Source organism: Cetorhinus maximus, chromosome 18 (genome assembly GCF_964194155.1).
Source record: "Cetorhinus maximus chromosome 18, sCetMax3.hap1.1, whole genome shotgun sequence".
Taxonomy (NCBI): domain Eukaryota; kingdom Metazoa; phylum Chordata; class Chondrichthyes; order Lamniformes; family Cetorhinidae; genus Cetorhinus; species Cetorhinus maximus.
In genome coordinates this window covers 92,180,821-92,195,488 of record NC_135896.1, presented here as the reverse complement: position 1 = coordinate 92,195,488, position 14,668 = coordinate 92,180,821, and the positions used below count along the sequence as shown (strand labels likewise).

General features: G+C 41.8%; 2 protein-coding genes and 1 long non-coding RNA gene across 4 annotated transcripts in view; 2 read left to right on the top strand and 1 right to left on the bottom strand.

The window, feature by feature from the left end:
• LOC144693355 (spectrin beta chain, non-erythrocytic 1-like) overlaps nt 1-14,668 on the top strand; it is a 559,404-nt gene that overhangs the window by 137,361 nt on the left and 407,375 nt on the right. The window lies entirely within an intron of this gene.
• Nucleotides 1-14,668, bottom strand: part of LOC144693360 (uncharacterized) — a 56,999-nt gene that overhangs the window by 22,109 nt on the left and 20,222 nt on the right. Inside the window, exon 2 of the long non-coding RNA XR_013579522.1 lies at nt 3,742-3,899. This is a non-coding gene — a long non-coding RNA (uncharacterized LOC144693360). The remainder of the gene's footprint in view (nt 1-3,741; nt 3,900-14,668) is intronic.
• Nucleotides 1-14,668, top strand: part of rab15 (RAB15, member RAS oncogene family) — a 144,053-nt gene that overhangs the window by 116,888 nt on the left and 12,497 nt on the right. The window lies entirely within an intron of this gene.

Below are 14,668 nucleotides of genomic sequence, written 5' to 3'. Positions count from 1 at the left end.
AAGGATCCTTGGTGTGTTGCTGCAGATTTGGGATCTGCCTCCTTGCCCTACCCGTGATGGAGGTTGTGGCGCTGTGGGTCAGACCAGCCTTCAGGCAGAGCACTCAAGAACAAGAAGAAGAAAGCCTGGAGATGGTACATGGCTAAAATTTGTGTAACAACCTGCTTGTTTGGCGTCAGGTCATCCGATGGGGTCCGAATGACCTCTGTAAAACCAAATAATGAATTCCTAATGTTTGGGTACCTTCCACCTTTAGTACAGTTTTTAATAACGTGTAACAGGTGTAGCGTGAATACAACGAAGATCAAACAAGCCCCTGATTGAAGGAACTTCTCAGAGCAGTGTTCCATCCTGGTCTAATGTGAATACAACCATCTTTGCAGTCTCTCATTAGTTTAAATAGATGGAAACCAGGAGGGTTACCTTACAGGTGCACTTTCCCTTCACACCATTTTCCTGTCTTCCTTAAACCAACGTACTGCAATTAACCAAGGTGCAAGAACAAGAAATTCTACCCTACTCTCTTGCGGAAGGTCAGAATGTGGAATTTTCTGTCACTGTTGCTGGGTCCATAAAAGGAAATGAGAGAACTGTTTGAAAAGTGTGGTATTGAAGGGGATAATGATCGAGCGAGTGAGATTATATTAAGTGGTTCATTTGGAGAAAAATATCAGTACAGGCGTAATGGGCCAAAAGACCTGTTTCTTTGCTGCACCTTTCTATTGGGGGTGAAATTGGTTAACGCTGGCCTGATTTTTTATTTTCCCCTCATTGACTACAGGGAGATACAATGTAGAACCAAATATAAAATGGGCTGCCAGTTCACCTGTTTTGGGCTTGTGGTGTTGCCTGTTTTCACCCCCTATGACTGGAGGAAGATGCCATTTTCAGTATGCCAAAACTCCTTAAAACAGAATGTATCCTGCCCCCAGTGGCCAGTTTAAGAAGTACAAACCCCTATCACACAATGGAAGCAAGCTCTCTCCTTTACAGCTAACATTAAGGGGGCCGGATTCTTACTGAAGCCCTGCTGAGTTTTTCCAGGTATTTTTGTTTTTGTTTCGGATTTTCAGCATCCGCAAGTTTTTGCTTTTATCTCAGCAGGCACGGTACATTGTCCTGGTACACAGTATTGGTGTACGGTACTTGTACACAGTCATCGCTCTTGAAATTGACTGGCACAAGTAAATACCTTCAAAACATGAGAGAGGTTTTTTTTTTATTTTGTGAATCTCCTCCCACCCCTGGCCTTTCTTCTCCCAGATACCATGTACCATATCCTGCCAAGTGGTCAAGCAGCTAACTCGCTCCCAGGACCCTTCCAAAGCTATTTTTGTACTAGGGAGTTGAGGATGTGCAGGAATTATCTTGGTGACACACTAGGTGCTCTTAATTCCTTCCTTATGAAGAATTGCCCAAAGATAATTTTCATCTTCACCCACGGGCACTGACTTGGAAGAGCAGATCAATCGGCCATTGTAGAGTCTGATTCTCATCACCTCGAAATCAAGGAGATAAAAATTGAGTGGGTTGTATATCAGGCAGGTAGTCCATTCCACCAGATTGCTGCCCAGGGATAAGGGTAAAGATAAAGATCAATTTGCCTCTCCATTTCCTCCCATCCATGCTCTACCTTCTGCTTGGGCCTCACTCCTTGACGCATAGCATGGACATCTATACATCAAAAGGAAAGCTGTGGAGCACTGCACTGTCAAGATTTTAATGAATATCCTATAAAAGTTTTCTTGCACACACGTCACTGTGTCTCTCTATCGGGGTTCTGATGTAGTGCTATTTTTCATGAACACTAGAGCTTTGGAACTTAGACTCGTACAAAATTTTTTAATTTTGCAAATTTCAGAGCAGTAAATCTGAGAATAATCAGTGCTCTGGAGCATGTCAGAAATTTCCAAGCTCATTGTGGATGTTCTGCTTTAAACCAAAAGACATTTAGAGGTACACTCCAATGTTATTTCAATATCTCAATGTCTTAGAAATTGGGGGTGGAATTTTACTGCCCCTCCAGCTGGTGGGATTTTCCAGTCAATGGACTTTGAATGGCTCGTTGCTTTTTGTGACCCTGATGCAATGGGCCGTAAAATTCCACCCTGGGTATCAGATACCTGCGAGTATGGTGGTGTAGTGGTTACGTTACAGGACTAGTAATCCAGAGGTTTGGAATAACAACTGCAATGAATATGAGTTCTAAGCTCACCATGTCGGTTTGAACTCTGTTATCAGTGATCTAATCGAAAGGGCTGAAAGTTTCTGTAAGTGACGACGAAGCTGTTGGATTTTCGGAAGAAGCCTTTGGTGGAAATCGGCCTTCTGGCATAAATGTCACTCCAATCATTGTGGTTGACTCTTAACTACCTTCTGAAGCGGTCTGACAAGCCACCCGGTTGTATCAAATTGCATTTTCCTTCTTAGGGCAACTAGGGACGGTCGACAAATGTCAGCTTTCTCAGGATGAATATATTTCAAAAATTACACACATTCTTTGTCTGGTGTAATTGTGTTGGTTCAAATCTGAAATGTGTGACAACCTCAAACACACACCTACGCTTCTTTTTATTGTTCAAAATTAATTGCTTACCAAAGGAAGCATTTCAAAACAACAAGCAGGAATCAAGCAAAATTGTGAGGATACTGTATGAATCAAGGAAATGATATTAAATGTTAGTTAACTGCCGGCAGAAATCACTGATCATTATATTAGGGCAGCATTAAAAACCGTGTGGGTTAATTGTGCATTGGAACAGCACACTCTCATATCTGCGTCACTGTTGAAAAATGAGACAATGCTCCTCCCAGCTGGAGAGTCATGTCCAACTAATATGAATGGCCCCTTGTAAATAGTAACAACCAGATCAACCACTCTCTCTATTAGTCTATTTGTTTTGTTCACAACATTCAACAGCAATTTTAACTCTGCCTTCACTTTAGTGATATCAAAAGTCACAGCAATGCCCAGAGAATTAGGGGTGTGTAATGAATGCTGACCTTGCCAGTGACACCCACATCCTGTGACTATATAAGTTTAAAAAAATTGCATTAAGATCAATCCAAACTGCAGAATCCAATTCACGGTCCCTCAAACAAAGGAAGACAGCTGTAGAATATGGATTCTTAAAATACACTGTAAACTCCCTGGACCAGAATGGTTGGGATCAAGTTAATTCTGGAGTTTGGGATTTTCTGGATTACAGAATGACCTAAGAATGCTTAACTGCAAAAATGTGAACTGGAGAACACCATAGAAATAAATGTTTACCCAAAAGATAATATAGTGATAAAACATTGTAAAGCAGTAATAAAAATTGTTTTACTTATCCAAAAACTACTTATCCAAGTATTGTACTAAAATAATGCAATGAGTTCCTTGGGTCTTCTCAAAAGATTTCTGTGCAGCTGGTGTTTCCAAACAATAGATTTCCAGACTGGAGCGGTTGTAGTCTATAGGTATTATGGCTAGTTCTTTCTGCCCTTGTAATATGATCTTTCTCACTGTTGCCAAATGATTCACTTCCAAATTTCCTTTTTGTATTTATATAGCGCCCTTAATGCGGGAAAATGTCCCAAAATGCTTCACAGGAACATAACCAGACAGAAGTTCGGCATCAAGCCAAAGAAGGAGACACTAGGACATCAATATTTTGAGCAGTTTTATTTCCCTATAGTCCACAGAAAATTAAATTCTGAAGCTTGCAGTGATTACATCACAAATTTAATCTTACAAACATGGTCCTGGGTCAGCTGACTGATAATTCATATTGATTCAAGTCAGCTCTGCCATTCAGATTTCACTCCTGTTGTCGCTCTGAACTCCTTGGTGACATGATTGTATTGTTGCTATTCTGCTTGCAACCGACGGCAAGCCAGTTAATTGTTGTAGAAACCTGTGATGGTCCAGTGCAGAAAAGCCAAGGTGTCATGTTTTTGCTCTCTAAACCAATTCATTTAATAGGGGTATTTTTTCGACCAAATGATGGCACAGGGATAAAGGATTAGCATTGTACATACAGGAGTAGGATCTGTTAAATTTCAAATGTTTTTTCTTTTTCAAGCTCGGCAGGCAAATGTGTATTGAACTAAAGGCAGCAGAAACTGTTATTTTTGTTAAAAGTGATATGGATAACATTGTGGGCCACCAGTCACTGCTGTTGCTCTGGTTGTCATGTGGTGTCAGCTGTGAATGTGGAGGAAGATACCACGAATATGATGAAATGTAGTTTTTATCTATATTCAACATACCTGGCATGCCACCAGCATCAAGACAGCCCCACCAGGATAAGTGCACAGCCGTACACTATGTGATCTTCCCTTCTGATGTGTAAATAACTCGTCGGCAACCATCTACCGTTCTTTTTGTCTTGCCACCAATACCACGTGAAAAGTCTTTCATTCTGCACTTTTAGTACTTGCTGGGCTGCACATACTCAAAATCCTCACGTCTTCAAATCAATTCCATATTGTTGTACTCAAATTGTACATTTATTTCATTTACTGCTCATGGGACATTGCGGTGTGCAACTTGATTGTAGCGTTTGTCAAAACAGAGACAACATTTCAAAATTAATCAATTGGCTATGAAGCATTTTGGAATGTCCTGAGGATCAGAGAGGCACATTACAAATGAAAGGTTGTTCTTCCTCCTTCACTCACTTGTTCTATCTAGTGGGATGTTGTGTGTTTAAAGTCCCTCATAGTGCCTAACATGCTGATATCAAATGACATTGTGCCCTTAACGGTGTGTTAGTTATGTTAAGATGAAGGGGTGAGCATTCGTGAAGGGCTTTGTTTAATTAAGCACTTAGAGAACTTACAAAGAGAAACTGCTCAGACACTGGGTAAGAAGCTGTGCTACATGATATGTGGCGTTCTGTGAATAAATCTATTCAAGAAAAGTATTAGTGTCTAGTTTCATACTTGTCGAGCAGGCTTGGGATCAAAATGCATGTCTCAGACAAGTTCAGATTTCACTTTAACAGTTTTTATTATCCAGAGCCACCACATGTTGCCAGGAAATCACCAAGCTTTAGCTTTTCTACTAAGAAACACATACAGTATGCTGCAGCTTTAATCAATTATAAACTTCTCTTAAAAGGTATTGACACAATAAATGGAATTTGTGAGGGCTGGAGCTTAAATGTGGTCTTTGCCAGCGACACCCAAATCCCATAAATGACTCAAAATAGTGGAATAGCATGATTAAGAAGAGGAGAACAACTATTCTGTTGTTGGTGTAACAAACATTCACCAAATGAACAACACCCTCTGGCATGTCTCTCCAGCTCCTTTCCTCTAAACCTATTAGGGAGGCGATCTGTCAAAATGATTGTGAGATGGGAGTGGAACATTTATGTACATGATCACTACAGAAATGGAAACACATTTCTGTTTGTTTACAAAAGCAGAAGGTACTTTTGTAAGTCATTGGCTGATGAAGCTCGCACCTTTTGTTTTAATTCTTTCATGAGATGTGGGCGTCACTGGCAAGACCAATATTTGTTGCCCATCTCTAATTGCCCTTAAGAAGGTGGTGGTGAGCCACCTTGAGCTACTGAGTCTATCTGGTATCTGCAGTAGTTTCGTAAACTGGGAAGCTTGCCAGGCCATTTCAGCGGCCTGTCAAGAGTCAACCACATTACTGTGCGTCTGGAGTCACAGGTAGGCCAGATCAAGTCAGGTTGGACAGATTTCCTTCCCTAAAGGCCATTAGGAACATGATGACTGTCCCTTCAAGAGCAGTTCAACTGAGTAGGGGGGTCACCTGATTTGTCCAACCAATGTGTGGCTAGTGGGGGGGAATAAATTCTAGGGAGGGGTTTCCTCTGAAAAAAGATGGCGCTATGAGGGGCTGGCTGGATACAAGTGGCCACGAAAGCCCTCGTGTAAATAAAGTTTGTTTTGTTTGACTAAGAAGCCTCCCAGAGCGTGTTTCTACAAGGAAACAGATTTTTTTTTTAAGAACAATCCAATTTCAATTCCAGATTTATTAATTGAATTTAAATTCCACCAGCCGTGGTGGGATTTGAACCTGTGATCCAGCAGCGTTAGTCTGAGTCACTGGATTACTAGTCCACTGACATTATCACTCTGCCACCATTTCCTATGATCAACGGAAATAAAGGACAGATTTTTTTTTATATTCCTTCATGGGATGTGGGTACCACTGACAATGTCAGCATTTGTCCCCCATCCTTAATGGCCCTTGAGAAGTTGGCGATGAGCTGCCTTCTTGAACCTCTGCAGTCTATGTGGCTGATTGAAGGGAGTTCCTGGTTTCTGACCTAGGGAAAATGTTGGAAACACTCAGCAGGTTAGGTAGAATCTATGGACAGAAAACGGAGCTAGTAAGAAGATTGCCAAAAGAGCCTTTTACCTGATGCATGAAAAAGATCCTGTTAAAAAGCCTCTAATTACACAGTTCTGGTCACATGATAACTTGGGTGGGAGAATGTACAATATCCTAAGCCATATAAAACATCTCTAATCTAGCCCGGGTTAGAATTCTAGCGTCAATTCATTCTGCCTCAGATCCCACCTAGTACAGTGGGCAGTGATGCATCAGGGGAAATACAGCCAGGGTTTCACGTGGAGGTCCCAACCCATCAACCAGAAAGTCAGGGGCAAGCCCACCTTTGCTGGCCCTGGGAGCCACGTCTTGAGTTTTGCATTGTTCGGGTAATTAGTTGCTTGCAGGCGTAGTTTCCACCCCTCCGAAGCAGGATGTCCCGAATGCAAGAACAGCCAGCCAATCAGATGGCCAGCAGCTCTTCAGTCCCAGTAGCGCCACTGGGAGTGCTGGCCCCTGCTGGGACTGCAGCAGTCCCTGGACCACCAACCATCAAGGAGGTGCAGAGGAAAGGTCAGTGGGGTTGTGGATCACCAGGGTCAATCAGGCAAGCCCTGGTGAGGGGGCAGGAGAGTCAATTTTGTGACCGTAATGGGTGGTCTTCCAGCTAGTGGAGGGGGCGGGGTGGAAATGTCTGAGCCATGGGGTACCCAATCAGGTGCCACTCCCCACCAAGCTTGCAGCAAGGCTATTGGGTTGAACTGGCCTGCCTCCCCAGGTGATGAAGTGCCCATCTGCAACTGGTAAAATACCAGTGGCAGCAGAAAGATTCTACTGCGTTGGGTGGGATCTGCAGTAGAATGAAAGGATTGACAGGACAGAACTCCAACCTGGAATATATATGACTTAGAATGTTGTGCTTTCTCCCACCCAAGTTACCAATGTGACCGGAACTATGTAACTAGAGGCTTTTAATTAACTGGCCAATTAAGGGCCTCAATTGGCCTAAGGGAGGGCAGCCTTGTCCGCCTTCTACCCCCTCATTGTAAAATGGGGTGGGAAGACGACAATTACGGCACCCACTGTCTTCCCAGCTAATTTCAAGCACCCCATTCCCCCAACCAACTTCCCAGTTATGGCGTAACATTCCCGCCTATGTTAATTTCTTCAGCCTTTCACAGGATGTGGGCATCGCTGGCAAGGCCAGCATTTGTTGCCCCATCCTTAATTGCCCTTTGAACTGAGTGGCTTGGCTAGGCTATTTCAGCAAGCAGCTAAGAGTCAACCACATTACTGTGGGTCTGGAGTCACATGGAGGCCAGACAGGGTAAGGATGGCAGATTCCCTTCCCTAAAGGACATTAGTGAATTTACAACAATCATTGATAATATTATGGTCATCGTTACTATTGATTCCAGATTTACGAATTGAATTTAAATTCTATCAGCTGCCATGGTGGGATTTGAACCCCTGTCAGCAGAGCATTAGTTTGGGCCTATAGGATTACTAACATTACCATGATGCCACTGTCTTTTCTCCCCACCACACCACTTGACCAAGTCCCTATACTTCAAAAAACATTATGGATAACAAAGGCACAATACACACTCATTGTCACCTTTAATCCTCTGAAATACTAGGAAATGCTGCTGTGACAGTGTCAATTCTACCCTATTCAAATTGATGATCAATAGTGCACCATGAATAACATCATGTTCATGTAAAAGTTATATTGAATTCTGTTTATAACTTCTTAAGAGTTCTCCCAAAGGGTTTTGCAGTGCCAAATTTTGAAGAATCCCAGGAAAAATTGTACAAACTACATGTTCTGCAGAATTCTTTATTAATCTTCCATCTACTTAAAACTTAATTTTGTCTCAAAAGTATTTAATTGGCTGTAAAACACTTTGGGGTGTATGAGGGTGTGAAATAAATGAAGTCTTTTTTCTTCTGTTTTTCTATGCCAGAAAATGTTTATCATAAGAAGAAATAAAGCAGCAATTATGACCTTCAGCCCTTGATCACCACCTATAGAAGGTCCATTGGGTAGATTTTGGTCAGGTTCTTTTTTGCAATGTGATCAATGTAATCCCAAACCGAGAGGCCCAATAATCAATGGAAATGGAACTTTATTCCTCATAAGCATGCTTGGGGTGAGCTGCCAGACCTGAGCCATGCCTCCACAGTTAGCCCACCCAGGTGAGGAGATCAATGTCAGACTACCTTCCATGCTGGCATTAGCCCTCCGCTAAGTCCAGGTAAGGATTGGAGCGACTAACTGTGATCAATTCAAGATCCTCTCCGATGAATTTACATGACTGCCACATATTGAGTGGATCCAAGCCAGATGGTGAAGCATTAAACTAGAGACAGATCCTTTTCTTGAGTGTAGGTTTATTCACAGAATGCAGCATTACACACCTTTGCCGCTTACCTACCAGTGTCCCAGCAGTCCCTCTTTATACACTTAAATAAACAATAAAATAAACTAACTAATAATGTGACAACCTTTTAAAGGGGCACTGTAAGAAAGGATAAAACTCTAAGGGAAACTTACTTAATTGAATTAAAATGTCATTCCTGGGGCTGACTATGCATTCCAGCCCCTGTGGGACCCACCAGTTTCAGAAAAACACATTGCCCTCTTCAGTCGGTAATTATTTAGACAACGACTTCTCCTGTTCAAGGAATGGAACCCAGGTCTCCTGTGTGTCAGCCAGGGACAGACACCAATGTGGAGCTGCCCTCAGACCCTCCTTATGTGCTCAAGATACTTAATCAGTACCTGTTTATCCTGAACATTAACAATACAATTAACGTAATATTAATATCAGAGACTATTCCTCTGGTCCCTGGTGATGCTGTCTGGCCACCTGAAATCCCACTCCCACCTGGCCAGGAGGCTCAAGTGAGGCTGGGAGTTAAAAACTCCCAGGTCTCATGCTGTGGTGGGGGGCGGGGTGATGCAGGTAGATTATTTCTGTGCCCCCCTCCCCCTGTCCCTTGCATCAACCCAAAGTTGCTGGGGCCCCAGGTTAAAATCAACCCTCTTTGTGTGAACCTTTTCTCATGATAAGATCTATGCCCACACTTATAATAGGTTTCCCCTATGTAATCTTATCACTCAATAATTGTGCAATCTTCCCACTAGATTCCCACCAATTGTTGAAGAAGCTTTCTGAAATTTCTTTTTCACCCAGTGACTGAGATTTCCAGAATCATGGTTTAAACAAAATTTATCCAAAAACTTCCATAATTAATTTCATAATTACAATGTCAAATGTATTGAATTGTCTTCTGTATTGCTTTAAATAGAATGTTTACTTAAAGGCTTCAGTCTCTTCTAAAGTGCTGGCTGTAATTTAAATTAATCCCTTTGCCTAAAGCAGCAATTCTGTAAAGTGAAATCAGAATGTACAGCCTTGGCATGTGCAGTATATCTGATTTTCCAGATGCTCTAGTACCCCTCAGTCCACTATCTCCATAGATTACTTTTCTTTATCGTCTAGTGCTCTGTTTGCTAGTTTTTCTTCAAACTATCAAACAGTTTTCTTCAGTTTTGAAAAAAACAGAAGGGCAAATTTGGAGAGCTTTTCTTGCCATTCAATTTATATTGACCATTTTTCTAAAAACGAAATGCAGTGTGCAAGTGCAAAAGAGCAAGAAATTATTGTTTTACTACACAACAGTTGCACCTTTCATTTTGTGTTTTCTTAACTTTAGAAAGTGTATTAAGCTGAGGAAAATGGAGACGGGGAGAATGGGTCAGGGTCGGAAGGGGGAAAAAGGAGCCTTTGTGTAAACGTCTGTTTAATTTAAAAAACACTTGAATGTTGAAGCCAAATAATTAGATTACCTGTGGTTTATTAAATTGAAGAAAATAAATATTAATTGCTTACACTTGTGGGATATATTCTGAGGCAGTGAGCATGAGGTGGCAAATGGGAGGGTCAGGGAAGGAGGTGTCTAGTGAGGGAGGTGAGAGTGGGAGAGGCTGTAAGAGGGATGATCGGGGAGGAAGGTAGCGAGCATCAGTTCGTTTAAAAAAATTCAGTGACCGTGCTAAAGCACAAATGGCAGCAGTGCTATTGGGGAACGTACCCCAATTTACAAACTGCGTCAAATCTAAAAGATGCCATTAGAACACGCTTTACATGAAGGACACCTGTTTTTTCCTGACCGGCCTATAACCTTACTTCCTTCATAAACTTGAATTCATCTAAGACTGCTGTCTGTGTCCAAGCTCACACCAAGTCCTGTTCACCCAGCAACCTTGTGCTAACTGACCTACATTAGCTCCTGGTACAACAAAGGCTCGATTTTAAAGATCTTATCCTTGTTTTCAAATACCTCAATGACCTCGCCCTCACCTATTTCTGTCACCTCCTCCAGCCCCACAACCTTGAGATTTCTACATTCCTCTAATTTGAACCACTGATTTTATTCGATCCACCACTGGTGACCGTGCCTTCAGCTGCCTAGACCTCAAGCACTGGAATTCCCTCCCTAAATCTCCCTGCCTCTCTATCTCTCTCCTTTTAAGACGTTTCTTAAAACCTCTCTCTTGACTGAGCTTATGGCCATCTGTCCTAATATCTCCCTACCTGACTCGGTGGCAAATATTTGATAATGTTCCTCTGAAGCAGCTTGGGATGCTTTAGTACATTCAAGATGTATAAATGCAGTTGTTGTTGTTAACTTTCAATGTAATGTAGGCAATTTGCCGTCCATAAGCCATTGACAGCCGCATGGTGCTGAAGTTCGACTTCTTACTTGCAGCCCTTCTTGCTTTCACAGTTTTCTATCAACCTAAAGCAAAAAAATTTAGATTGTGAATGGAATGAAAGCATAGGGCAGAATCTTCTGCCTGTCGGCAGGCGAAGCAGGAGCAGGCATGGACCCAATCAGCGCCCCCGATCGGGTCCACGCTGCCATTTTACATGGGCAGGCCAATTAAGGCCCACCCAGTGTGACATGTGCCCAGAAGCACTGAGCGTTCCCTGTGCAGGTGGGGTCAGGGTTGTCTGAGTCAGAAATGCACTCTTTCACACATGCACACAAAAGAGCACAGAAATCTGAGGCATAGAGGTGCCTCAGGGAGATTAGTTTGAAGTTCAAAATAAAGTGGCAAGAAAATTTTTTATAACATGTCCCCTCATGTGAAACTGTCACATGAGCTGGGATATGTGCATTAATTTCAATAAAAATTGTCAAAATTTCAAGTCTTTCATGAAACCTCATTCCGCCTGTGGATGAGGTTCTATGAAAAATGCAAACGCCGCCTGGGCTCTTCACCTGCCCGCCAATCTTAAGGTTGGACAGGCAGCTCCATTAATTATTTTAATTGAGTCAAATGGCATTAATAGGCCTTTGACAGTTCAGCGGGTGCACAGCCAACTCAGGTACACCCACCAAACTGAAAGTCTGAATGAGAAGCCGTGACATTGGGAAGCCCACCCAACATCACGTCATTTTACACCTCAGCAAGCAGGCTCCATCCCCACTCGCCAAGCCAAAGATTCAGCCCATAGCTTTTTTTAAAAAAAATATACAGATTGTTTCCACCTCCAAAATCACAAGATAGTTATGGATGAGGAAGGTCTCATTTATTCAACTCTCCAGAGGAATCTTACTGTCAGTCCATTGTTGCATTTCATTGTTTTCTTAAGAGTCTGGTGTTTTTGCCTATGCTACTGTACCTGGAAATTCATTTACAGGATGTGCCTGTTGTTGCCAAGACTGATATTTATTAGCTATACTTAATTGTCCTTGAGAAGATGGTGGTAGTGGTGGTGAACCATATTCTCAACAACAAGAGTGGCTTGCTAAGCCATTTCAGAGAGTAGTTAAGCATCAGCCACTATCTCCAAGATGCACTGGAGAAATTCACCAAGGCTTCTTAGGCAGCACCATCCAACCCCACAACCACTACCATCTAGAAGAACAAGGGGCAGCAGATGCATGGGGACTCCACCACCTGGAAATTCCCCTCCAAGCCACTCACCATCCTGACTTGGAAATATATCACCATTCCTTCACTATGTCAAAATCCTGGAACTCCCTCCCTAACAGCACTGTGGGTGTACCTACACCACAGGGACATCAGCAGTTCAAAAAGGCAGTTCACCACCACCACCTTCTTAAGGGCAATTAAGGATGGCAATAAAGGCTGGCCTAGCAAGCAATGCCAGTTACTCACAATAAGAGGTTATGGTGGAAGAATTAATCCAGGCTGACCGTTTGGTTCAAGCTGGTTTTTTCTCAAGGCAACTCCTCAGAGCTGGCTTCCACACAAAGTGTTCCAGCTGTATCTTTTTATTCTATTTAGATGGGATGAACAGTGCCCATCACCTGTTTAACTAGCAATCGTCTTTAACAAGGTGATTGCCATGCAGTGTGATTATTTATACATTGACAATGCCCACATCCATAAATGAATAATAAACAAAACATTACTGTGAGTCTGGATTTACGTCAGTCAAGCTAAGTAAACATGGAATATTTCAATTCTTACGACATTAGCGTGCCAGATGGGTTTTTAACAACAATCTGGTAGTTTCACAGTCACCACAACTGATACTATCTTTTTATTCCAGCTTTATTTAATTAATTGAATCTAAATCCCAGCTGCTCTGGTGAGATTTGTGTTCTTGCCTCCAGATCATTTGTCTAGGTGTCTAGATTACCAGTAATTTAACAATATGCCACCAAATTTCTATACATCAGGTGCCAGTCAAAAAGAAAAATTACAAGAATTCAAAAAATACTAGGTCATATAAAAGATGGATTAGAAGTGGATTATTACAGTCCACAGGAATGCTTGCTTCTGAAAAGACAGAAGTTCATTTAAGCATGAAATTTTTATGGAATTTTTGGAAAGGTTTTTCTATTTTAAAAAAATGGGTCTTTCTTGTAGTGTATTGAAAGTTGCATTGTGCATTTGTCCACTTGAGGCAACCATTCACACATATACCAGCAGAGGGAATCTGCTGGGAAGAAATACTAAATAATAAGGGACCCATGTTTAACAGCTCATGCAGTTGTAATTCTAAATATCTCTGGCTAAATATGTAGCTGTGTCTACCCAAGAACTTTACTTATTTCATTGAACTCTTGTAGGAAGTTGAGCACTTTAATGCGCTGTGAAAATTTGCCCAGATTTTAAAGATTGGGAGGTAGAACATTCATAACATGTGTTATGTGCATAAGGATGGAAACAATGCCACATTGCTAAAACATTGCTATCATGCACTTTAAGCTGGGGCTGTCGATTGCCACAGGACCCAAAACTATTCTGGGATACTATGTAACAGTGCTTTGATTCCCATTGTACCCCTCACTGTGGTCAGGTACCACTGAACCTCCATAGGAGTGGTTATCATCTGAGAGATTTTTTTTTCTCTTTTCCTTGTTAGCGTCTAGTTTTGGAGGCTGCAGTTGTCTCCAAGCACAAACACCTTGCACCTTTGTCCCAGTAAAACAACCTGGACCCCCTTCAATCTTTAGCAGCCCATCACCCAGGCCGGTTGTCAGGCAGGCTTCAGCACAGATCGCATGACCCCTCTTTGTTTTTCCCTAAATTGAAAGAGAGTGCCAAAACATAATACAGGTGGAGCAAACTTTATCTGAAACCCTCAGGGCCGATTGCATTTCAGATTTCAGATCATTTTGGTTTTCGGATACTGCACATAAACTTAATTACAATAGCCTAAACCTAGGCTAGCTATAGTCTAAAGTAAATCAAATGGCTAGAAAAGTAAGATGTATCACAATAATAAACACAGGGTACCTGTAATAAGTTTCTTTTTTGATGTGCTCACCACAAAAATTGCAGGCAAACAGCTAGACTTCCCACACTAAAGGTTGATGAAGTTCAAAAAAAGTGTGGTTTTTGGATGTGTTCAGCTATTTGGATTTATGGATAAAGGATACTTGACCTGTAATCTTATAAATCTCATAGTCGTAATATGTTATAGTTTAATTTGAAATGTAATTCTGTCTTTGCAATATTTTATTTATTCATGTACTGGGTTGCCTTCTTTTACCGAATAAAGGATGATTTGATTGCAGTATTTAGTATGATGAAGATGAGGTAGGATAGGTGGAAACAGACTTTGAGGAGTCTAGAATGAGGGGACATAGACCAGTTGAAATATAAGAGAGCAAGAGAAATCTGCTTTTCACAGAGAGTTGTGAGGCTGCGGAATGAACGACTTGGGCTAGTGACTGACCATCTCATCATTTAGGATATTTTGTTGCGGGGGCAAAAAAACAAAAGGATATGGTAACAGTGCGGGCATGGAAAATTAGGAATACAGCTCCGGTGGAGATAAATACCAAACTGGACCTAATGGCCTGTCTCTCTGTTGT